The sequence below is a fragment of the Nanorana parkeri genome, unplaced genomic scaffold (assembly GCF_000935625.1).
Source record: "Nanorana parkeri isolate BGI_ZX_2015 unplaced genomic scaffold, ASM93562v1 scaffold3303, whole genome shotgun sequence".
NCBI lineage: Eukaryota > Metazoa > Chordata > Amphibia > Anura > Dicroglossidae > Nanorana > Nanorana parkeri.
The window spans coordinates 45,156-54,817 of record NW_017309571.1 but is presented as its reverse complement, the minus strand read 5'-3'; the positions used below and the strand labels follow the sequence as shown (position 1 = coordinate 54,817).

Below are 9,662 nucleotides of genomic sequence, written 5' to 3'. Positions count from 1 at the left end.
CGGGGCACTTTAAGCGTCAGAGACGTCAGTTGTCGCGTGTAAAACATCACGGTGAAACGGCAAACACGCAATAATCATTTGTATCCGTGTATTAGAACTGTCAGATCCATAATGACGTAACATCAATCTTCTATATATTACTTTGTATACATTAGAATGAAAGTATCGTAACTATGACAACAATGTATCTGATGTGCGTGTCACTCGGCTGGAGATCCTCCAATCATCTCTGACACCGTCCTTCCTTCTGGAGGGTGACAACGTCCGTTCCCTATGGTCCCTGTGTGTTGTAAAGTAGTCACCGCTCCAAGCTCCGCCCAGCCGCCCCCCGAGGAGCGGTGACAACTTTACAACGATTGCATCTGCATCTATAAGTCTCTGACCTTCCCTTGTAGCATGCCTGCAGTCTCTGACCATCTCTTGTAGCATGTCTGTAGTCTCTGACCATCTCTTGTAGCATGTCTGCAGTCTCTGACCTTCCCTTGTAGCATGCCTGCAGTCTCTGACCTTCCCTTGTAGCATGCCTGCAGTCTCTGACCTTCCCTTGTAGCATGCCTGCAGTCTCTGACCATCTCTTGTAGCATGCCTGCAGTCTCTGACCTTCCCCTGTAGCATGCCTGCAGTCTCTGACCATCTCCTGTAGCATGCCTGTGTTTGCTGACTATCTTCCGATCATCTCTGACACCGTCCTTCCTTCTTCTTTGTTCAGGCACTTCCTGTTATAGGGTGACAACGCTCTGTCCTTGTTCAGACACATCCTGTTATAGGGTGACAACACTCTGTCCTAGTACAAACACTTACTGTTATAGGTTGATAAGCTCTCTTTGGTCAGACACTTGTTTAAATTGTCCTCCAGTGTTGTCACCCTATAACATCGACTTCTGATGGAGACTACAAGTAGCTGTTACAGCACACACGCTACACAGACATGGTTCACTGTTGTCACCATCAGGACAACCTCCCCTCCCCCCGTAGAAATGTTATACAGCCATCACTGGAGTGAACTTAAGAAGTGACTGCAAAGAGGCTGCAGGGGATCGGCAGCATTGACATGGAAGAAACAATGGGAAATATAATGTATATAATACGCAGAGCAAGCTGGACGTCAGCCGGGGAGGTGTGATATTTATTATAGAGATGTATACATAGTCGCTGGGGGCGGGGACTGTACGGAGAGTGCGTTATATACATACCTGTAATACATCTTCCCAGGCAGTTCCAGCTCCTGACCACTAGGTGTCCCCATTTTTTTTTTTTGGGTGGAGTGCCCCTTTAAGTTGCCATTCCTCTATGATCAGTCAGTGCGCGCGCACGCAGGAGGCCAGCCTCCACAGACACCTCTTCAGAGACTCCTGCAGGGATCTGCTCAGTTCTGTTGGGCGTCCGGCTTTGGGCGGAGTAATGGAAGATGCTCTGCGCTTGGCACGGCGCCCCCCCGGCATCGGGCCGGCACCGCGGGCCTGGCGCTGCTTGGCCTCCATCTGCTGCTCCTTTACACAGTTGGTCAGACGGGTCCTCAGGAGGCTCCTGGACATGGGGGTTCTGGCGGCGGCCCGGGAGGAGGCGGAGCTTGCCCCGGTAGGGTCCCCGCTGAGGCAGATGCACACTCCGGTCTCGCAGTCTATCAGGAAGGTGTGGTGGGCAGCGGCCATGTCACGCTGGCTGGAGGAGCCGTCACAGTGATCGCAGTCTACAAAACAATCGTATAGAGACCAGTCATAGTCATGCTTCCAATAGAGGACCCCAAAGGGGGCCCCCAACATCATCCAATGGCCACACATCATATTCACTGAATGTAATGCTACAGAAAGCTGTCAGAGACTTCAGACATAGTACAGGAGATAGTCAGCAACCACAGGCATGCTACAAGAGATGGTCAGAGACTACAGGCATGTTACAAGAGATGGTCAGATACTTCAGACATAGTACAGGAGATAGTCAGCAACCACAGGCATGCTACAAGAGATGGTCAGAGACTGCAGGCATACTACAAGGGATGGTCAGAGACTACATGCATGCTACCAGAGATGGTCAGAGAGTGCAGACATGCTACCAGAGATGGTCAGAGACTTCAAGCATACTATAAGCAATGGTAAGAGACTGCAGGCATGATACAAGAGATGGTCAGAGACTGCAGGCATGATACAAGAGATGGTCAGAGACTACAAACACATTACAAGAGATGGTCAGAGACTGCAGGCATACTATAAGAGATGGTCAGAGACTGCAGGCATACTATAAGGGCTGGTCAGAGACTACAGACACATTACAAGAGATGGTCAGAGACTGCAGGCATACTATAAGAGATGATCAGAGACTGCAGGCATGATACAAGGGAAGGTCAGAGACTCCAGGCATACTATAAGGGATGGTCAGAGACTGCAGGCATACTATAAGAGATGGTCAGAGACTACAGACACATTACAAGAGATGGTCAGAGACTGCAGGCATACTATAAGAGATGATCAGAGACTGCAGGCATGATACAAGGGAAGGTCAGAGACTCCAGGCATACTATAAGGGATGGTCAGAGACTGCAGGCATACTATAGGAGATGGTGAGAGACTACAGACACACTACAAGAGATGGTCAGAGACTGCAGGCATACTATAGGAGATGGTCAGAGACTGCAGGCATACTATAAGGGATGGTCAGAGACTACAGGCATGCTACAAGAGATGGTCAGAGACTACAGGCATACTATAAGAGATGGTCAGAGACCTCGGCTATCGCAGCCCCTGCACACATCGATGTTCCTCCCTCAGAAATATCCGGGATAGAAGTTCGGAGAAAAGTGATGGAGAGAGAAAACTAAGGCAGCGTGACAGAGAAACATGAGCCGCGAGAAGCCGGGGGATAGAGCTCAGAGAGACAGAACGGTTGGGCCCGGCAGGTATTTCCTGTACAATCTGCATAATAATAGAGAAATATTCACCCAGAATGAAAACAAAGCCGGAAATGATCAGAAAGAGTCCCCCGTCTATATACAATGTATCCCCCGTCTATATACAATGTATGTCTCTCACCGGGGATGGGTTGCAGGTTGTATTTCCGGCACATCGTCCGCAGTGTCCTCTCGGGGCTCTCAGGGGCCTTTATATGAGGCTGGCGTCCTCCAATCACAGCCTCCCCAGGACAATAGACGGCAGCTGGTCCAGGCCAGACACAGGCGGAGGACTCCTCGCTATCTACAAAGCAACTGAAACATTTGTGTACAGTGACAACAGAGGCCGACACCTCCCATCCCGGGGCCACTCCTCACCTATCACCGCTGTCCATGCATCCCCCTTCTATAGGTGACAACAGAGGCCGACACCTCCCATCCCGGGGCCACTCCTCACCTATCACCGCTGTCCATGCATCCCCCTTCTATAGGTGACAACAGAGGCCGACACATCCCATCCCGGGGCCACTCCTCACCTATCACCGCTGTCCATGCATCCCCCTTCTATAGGTGACAACAGAGGCCGACACCTCCCATCCCGGGGCCACTCCTCACCTATCACCGCTGTCCATGCATCCCCCTTCCATAGGTGACAACAGAGGCTGACACCTCCCATCCCGGGGCCACTCCTCACCTATCACCGCTGTCCATGCATCCCCCTTCTATAGGTGACAACAGAGGCCGACACCTCCCATCCCGAGGCCACCACTCCTCCACCGATGTGTGACACACAGGGAGCTGGGGGCCCTAATAATGTAGCACATGGAGGTGGAGTGGCCCCAGACAGACATGACGGGAGCGGAATGTTCCTCACCTGGCTGGATCCGGAGGCACAAAATATACCAAAACATGAGAAATATTTGTATCCTAAACACGGGACGGCTGCGAGCTGCATCATCGGGATCAATCCCCGGGGAGGTGACAACAGGCGGCTGATGTCCCCAAACAGGTGACGGGCTGCTAGGTTACCTTCTGATGGGTAAACACGCCAGAGATCTGCCCTCTGATAGGACCAGAGCCAGCTGTACATTCCTGCCATTAACCCTCTGTGCCCCGCCCACCTCAGAGAAAACCTTCACCTCATCCGATCAATAATCAATTCATCTGATCAGATCCAAAACAACGTCACATGTTCTGCGATAACGTATCAATCCAACGACACGGGGACGCGTACCATCAGATATTGATGACTGCTGCACCCAGCCCCGCCCACCTGCTGCACCCAGCCCCGCCCACCTGCTGCACCCCCTACGAGGGGGCGTCATTCCCACCGCTAGACTGCTGAAGGTGCCCGCCGCACACCATACCGCCATGTGACCAGCATAGGTGCTCGTAGTGACCGCCATGTGACCAGCGTAGGTGCTCGTAGTGACCGCCATGTGACCAGCGTAGGTGCTCGTAGTGACCGCCATGTGACCAGTATAGCTGCTCGTAGTGACCGCCATGTGACCAGTATAGCTGCTCGTAGTGACCGCCATGTGACCAGTATAGCTGCTCGTAGTGACCGCCATGTGACCAGTATAGCTGCTCGTAGTGACCGCCATGTGACCAGTATAGCTGCTCGTAGTGACCGCCATGTGACCAGCATAGGTGCTCGTAGTGACCGCCATGTGACCAGCATAGGTGCTCGTAGTGACCGCCATGTGACCAGCATAGGTGCTCGTAGTGACCGCCATGTGACCAGCGTAGGTGCTCGTAGTGACCGCCATGTGACCAGCATAGGTGCTCGTAGTGACCAGCGTAGGTGCTCGTAGTGACCCCATGTGACCAGCGTAGGTGCTCGTAGTGACCCCATGTGACCAGCGTAGGTGCTCGTAGTGACCCCATGTGACCAGCGTAGGTGCTCGTAGTGACCCCATGTGACCAGCGTAGGTGCTCGTAGTGACCCCATGTGACCAGCGTAGGTGCTCGTAGTGACCGCCATGTGACCAGCGTAGGTGCTCGTAGTGACCGCCATGTGACCAGCGTAGGTGCTCGTAGTGACCGCCATGTGACCAGCGTAGGTGCTCGTAGTGACCGCCATGTGACCAGCGTAGGTGCACGTAGTGACCGCCATGTGACCAGCGTAGGTGCTCGTAGTGACCGCCATGTGACCAGCGTAGGTGCTCATAGTGACCGCCATGTGACCAGCGTAGGTGCTCGTAGTGACCGCCATGTGACCAGTATAGCTGCTCGTAGTGACCGCCATGTGACCAGTATAGCTGCTCGTAGTGACCGCCATGTGACCAGTATAGCTGCTCGTAGTGACCGCCATGTGACCAGTATAGCTGCTCGTAGTGACCGCCATGTGACCAGTATAGCTGCTCGTAGTGACCGCCATGTGACCAGCATAGGTGCTCGTAGTGACCGCCATGTGACCAGCGTAGGTGCTCGTAGTGACCGCCATGTGACCAGCATAGGTGCTCGTAGTGACCAGCGTAGGTGCTCGTAGTGACCCCATGTGACCAGCGTAGGTGCTCGTAGTGACCCCATGTGACCAGCGTAGGTGCTCGTAGTGACCCCATGTGACCAGCATAGGTGCTCGTAGTGACCCCATGTGACCAGCGTAGGTGCTCGTAGTGACCCCATGTGACCAGCATAGGTGCTCGTAGTGACCGCCATGTGACCAGCGTAGGTGCTCATAGTGACCCCATGTGACCAGTATAGGTGCTCGTAGTGACCGCCATGGACGGCGCCGTGCAGAACCTCGGCGCTCCAATACCGTACAGTTTATTTATATAACGTCACATAGGTCAAAGTAGCCAAGGTTTTGGGGGCCACGCAGGGACCCTTCCTCCGGGGACACAGCTAGATCATCGCCATGGGAAAGCGAGTGAGCAGGGCCACGGTGTACAGTGCCGATATCTCGGAGATCTCCACCCATAGCTGACATTCCATTCCCATTGTCCCCTTAATCCCAGGCGTGGTAACACATGTCAGTGACACGCAGCAGGCCGCCCACACAGATTAGGATTTGTAGTCCGCTGGCAGGTGACGGCCTCACACCCGGTCATGCTGGGCCTTGTAGTTCACAAACTGACTTCAAATATAATTACAACTTTATTTCCATGTTTAATATCAGAGACTTTCCCACAAAAATCCATCCAAGGAGAGCTGACTGTGTGACTGCTATGGGGCCCGGGGCCCCTCAATGATTTATCCATTCAAGGAGAGCTGACTGTGTGACTGCTATGGGGCCCGGGGCCCCTCAATGATTTATCCATTCAAGGAGAGCTGACTGTGTGACTGCTATGGGGCCCGGGGCCCCTCAATGATTTATCCATTCAAGGACAGCAGATTGTGTGACTACTATGGGGCACCTCAATGATTTATCCATCCAATGAGAGCAGACTGTGTGACTGCCATGGGGCCCCTCAATGATTCATCCATCCAAGGACAACAGACAGTGTGACTGCTATGGGGCCCCTCGGAGATGTATGCGGGTGCCCCTCCTTGTAGATTGTAGGAGGGGGCAGGATCACACAGATACAATGTCTCCGTATTCGGCTCACACTCTGCAGCCATCGGTATTCCGTGCGACTACAGGACCGGCCCTTGAGACGGAGATTAGAGAGGGGCCCCTATTGGCTTTGTTATGGTCTTCAGTCTGTGTCTGCGGGAACAGTGCGCAAAGTCTCTGCACACCTCTCGGTAAACGTAGAGTCTCTCAGCAGGTCAGAGAACACGTGTCGCTCTCAGGGGGGGGTGGAAGCCGGTGTTCTATCGTAAACTCCAACTCATCGAGATCTCCAACTGCCTCACTTCAGGTGCTCAGAAAGACCGGAGCGCCGTACAGTCGCGGCGAGCATGCGCGCAGAGCATTTTCAGGATACTCGTCGACTTTGCCACCTGCTGAATAGTCATAGTCACAGTCTTTGTGTTTCGCAGTCTAAACGCCGTCCGGTCGAAATCTCCAACCTGCAAAGTACCCGTCAGTGAGCTAGTTGTAGATTTGGACGAGTTGGAGCTTTCGACAGAGCACCGGCACTGTGGAATGACTTGCAAAGTACCCGGCAGCGAGCCAGTTGGAGATTTGGACGAGTCGGAGTTTTCGATAGAACACCGGCACCGTGGAATAACTTGCAAAGTACTAGGCAGTGAGCTAGTTGTAGATTCGGACGAGTCGGAGCTTTCGACAGAACACCGGCACCGTGGAATAACTTGCAAAGTACCCAGCAGTGAGCAAGTTGTAGATTCGGACGAGTCGGAGCTTTCGATAGAACACCGTCACTGTGGAATGACTTGCAAAGTACCCAGCAGTGAGCTAGTTGTAGATTCGGACGAGTCGGAGCTTTCGACAGAACACCGGCACCGTGGAATGACTTGCAAAGTACTCGGCAGTGAGCTAGTTGTAGATTCGGACGAGCTGGAGCTTTCGATAGAACACCGGCACCGTGGAATGACTTGCAAAGTACTCGGCAGTGAGCTAGTTGTAGGTTTGGACAAGTCGGAGCTTTCGATAGAACACCGGCACAGTGGAATGACTTGCAAAGTACCCGTCAGCGAGCTAGTTGTAGATTCGGACGAGTCGGAGCTTTCGATAGAACACCGGCACCGTGGAATGGCTTGCAAAGTACCCGGCAGCGAGCTAGTTGGAGATTTGGATGAGTCAGAGCTTTCGATAGAACACCGGCACCGTGGAATGGCTTGCAAAGTACCCGGCAGCGAGCTAGTTGGAGATTTGGATGAGTCAGAGCTTTCGATAGAACACCGGCACCGTGGAATGGCTTGCAAAGTACCCGGCAGCGAGCTAGTTGGAGATTTGGATGAGTCAGAGCTTTCGATAGAACACCGGCACCGTGGAATGGCTTGCAAAGTACCCGGCAGCGAGCTAGTTGGAGATTTGGATGAGTCAGAGCTTTCGATAGAACACCGGCACCGTGGAATGGCTTGCAAAGTACCCGGCAGCGAGCTAGTTGGAGATTTGGATGAGTCAGAGCTTTCGATAGAACACCGGCACCGTGGAATGGCTTGCAAAGTACCCGGCAGCGAGCTAGTTGGAGATTTGGATGAGTCAGAGCTTTCGATAGAACACCGGCACCGTGGAATGGCTTGCAAAGTACCCGGCAGCGAGCTAGTTGGAGATTTGGATGAGTCAGAGCTTTCGATAGAACACCGGCACCGTGGAATGGCTTGCAAAGTACCCGGCAGCGAGCTAGTTGGAGATTTGGATGAGTCAGAGCTTTCGATAGAACACCGGCACCGTGGAATGGCTTGCAAAGTACCCGGCAGCGAGCTAGTTGGAGATTTGGATGAGTCAGAGCTTTCGATAGAACACCGGCACCGTGGAATGGCTTGCAAAGTACCCGGCAGCGAGCTAGTTGTAGATTCGGACGAGTCGGAGCTTTCGACAGAACACCGGCACCGTGGAATGACTTCCAAAGTACCCGGCAGTGAGCTAGTTGGAGATTTGGATGAGTCAGAGCTTTCGATAGAACACCGGCACCGTGGAATGGCTTGCAAAGTACCCGGCAGCGAGCTAGTTGGAGATTTGGACCTTTCGATAGAACACCGGCACCGTGGAATGACTTGCAAAGTACTCGGCAGTGAGCTAGTTGTAGATTCGGACGAGTCGGAGCTTTCGATAGAACACCGGCACCGTGGAATGACTTCCAAAGTACCCGGCAGTGAGCTAGTTGGAGATTTCGATGAGTCGGAGCTTTCGATAGAACACCAGCACCGTGGAATGGCTTGCAAAGTACCCGGCAGCGAGCTAGTTGGAGATTTGGACCTTTCGATAGAACACCGGCACCGTGGAATGACTTCCAAAGTACCCGGCAGTGAGCTAGTTGGAGATTTCGATGAGTCGGAGCTTTCGATAGAACACCAGCACCGTGGAATGGCTTGCAAAGTACCCGGCAGCGAGCTAGTTGGAGATTTGGACCTTTCGATAGAACACCGGCACCGTGGAATGACTTCCAAAGTACCCGGCAGTGAGCTAGTTGGAGATTTCGATGAGTCGGAGCTTTCGATAGAACACCAGCACCGTGGAATGGCTTGCAAAGTACTCGGCAGCGAGCTAGTTGTAGATTTGGACCTTTCGATAGACCGCCGACACTGTGGAATAACTTGCAAAGTACTCGGCAGCGAGCTAGTTGTAGATTCGGACGAGTCGGAGCTTTCGATAGAACACCTGCACTGTGGAATAACTTGCAAAGTACTCGGCAGCGAGCTAGTTGTAGATTCGGACGAGTCGGAGCTTTCGATAAAAGTACTCGGCAGCGAGCTAGTTGTAGATTCGGACGAGTCCGAGCTTTCGATATAACACCGTCACTGTGGAATGATGTGGTAGCGGCGCGGTGACACCAGCAGAGGTCAGTGTTGTCCTCTAGTCAGGGCCTTCCTAAGCTGACATCATCGGAGCCCGGATAGCTCAGTCGGTAGAGCATCAGACTTTTAATCTGAGGGTCCAGGGTTCAAGTCCCTGTTCGGGCGTCTGCTTTTTTTAATATGTTCGCTTACGATTGGAGAGTTCTATAAATAATGTACATTGAAGCCTGAGGATCGCGGCTACGACGCAGTCACGGCGGGGGGGTTTTTTTGATATTTTCTGAATGCCGAGACCCTGTAGAATAAAATGTTGGCAGTTGCAAATGTTTTTGTTGCGCAATATTAGCGCGACTCCTTATTAGACCCCCAACGTTTAGTGAAAAATTGAATGAAATGCCCCCAGAACACAACAAAATACCCATTTTTTTTTTTATGAAATATAAAAGACGAGGTTACAAACGAGTATAAA

At 52.6% G+C, this 9,662-nt stretch overlaps 1 non-coding gene across 1 annotated transcript; it reads left to right on the top strand.

Annotated features, from left to right (window-relative positions):
- The first annotated feature begins 9,285 nt into the window (after window positions 1-9,285).
- On the top strand, window positions 9,286-9,358 carry TRNAK-UUU. Its single transcript has one exon. It is a non-coding gene; the product is annotated as a tRNA-Lys (tRNA).
- The last annotated feature ends 304 nt before the right edge of the window (window positions 9,359-9,662 follow it).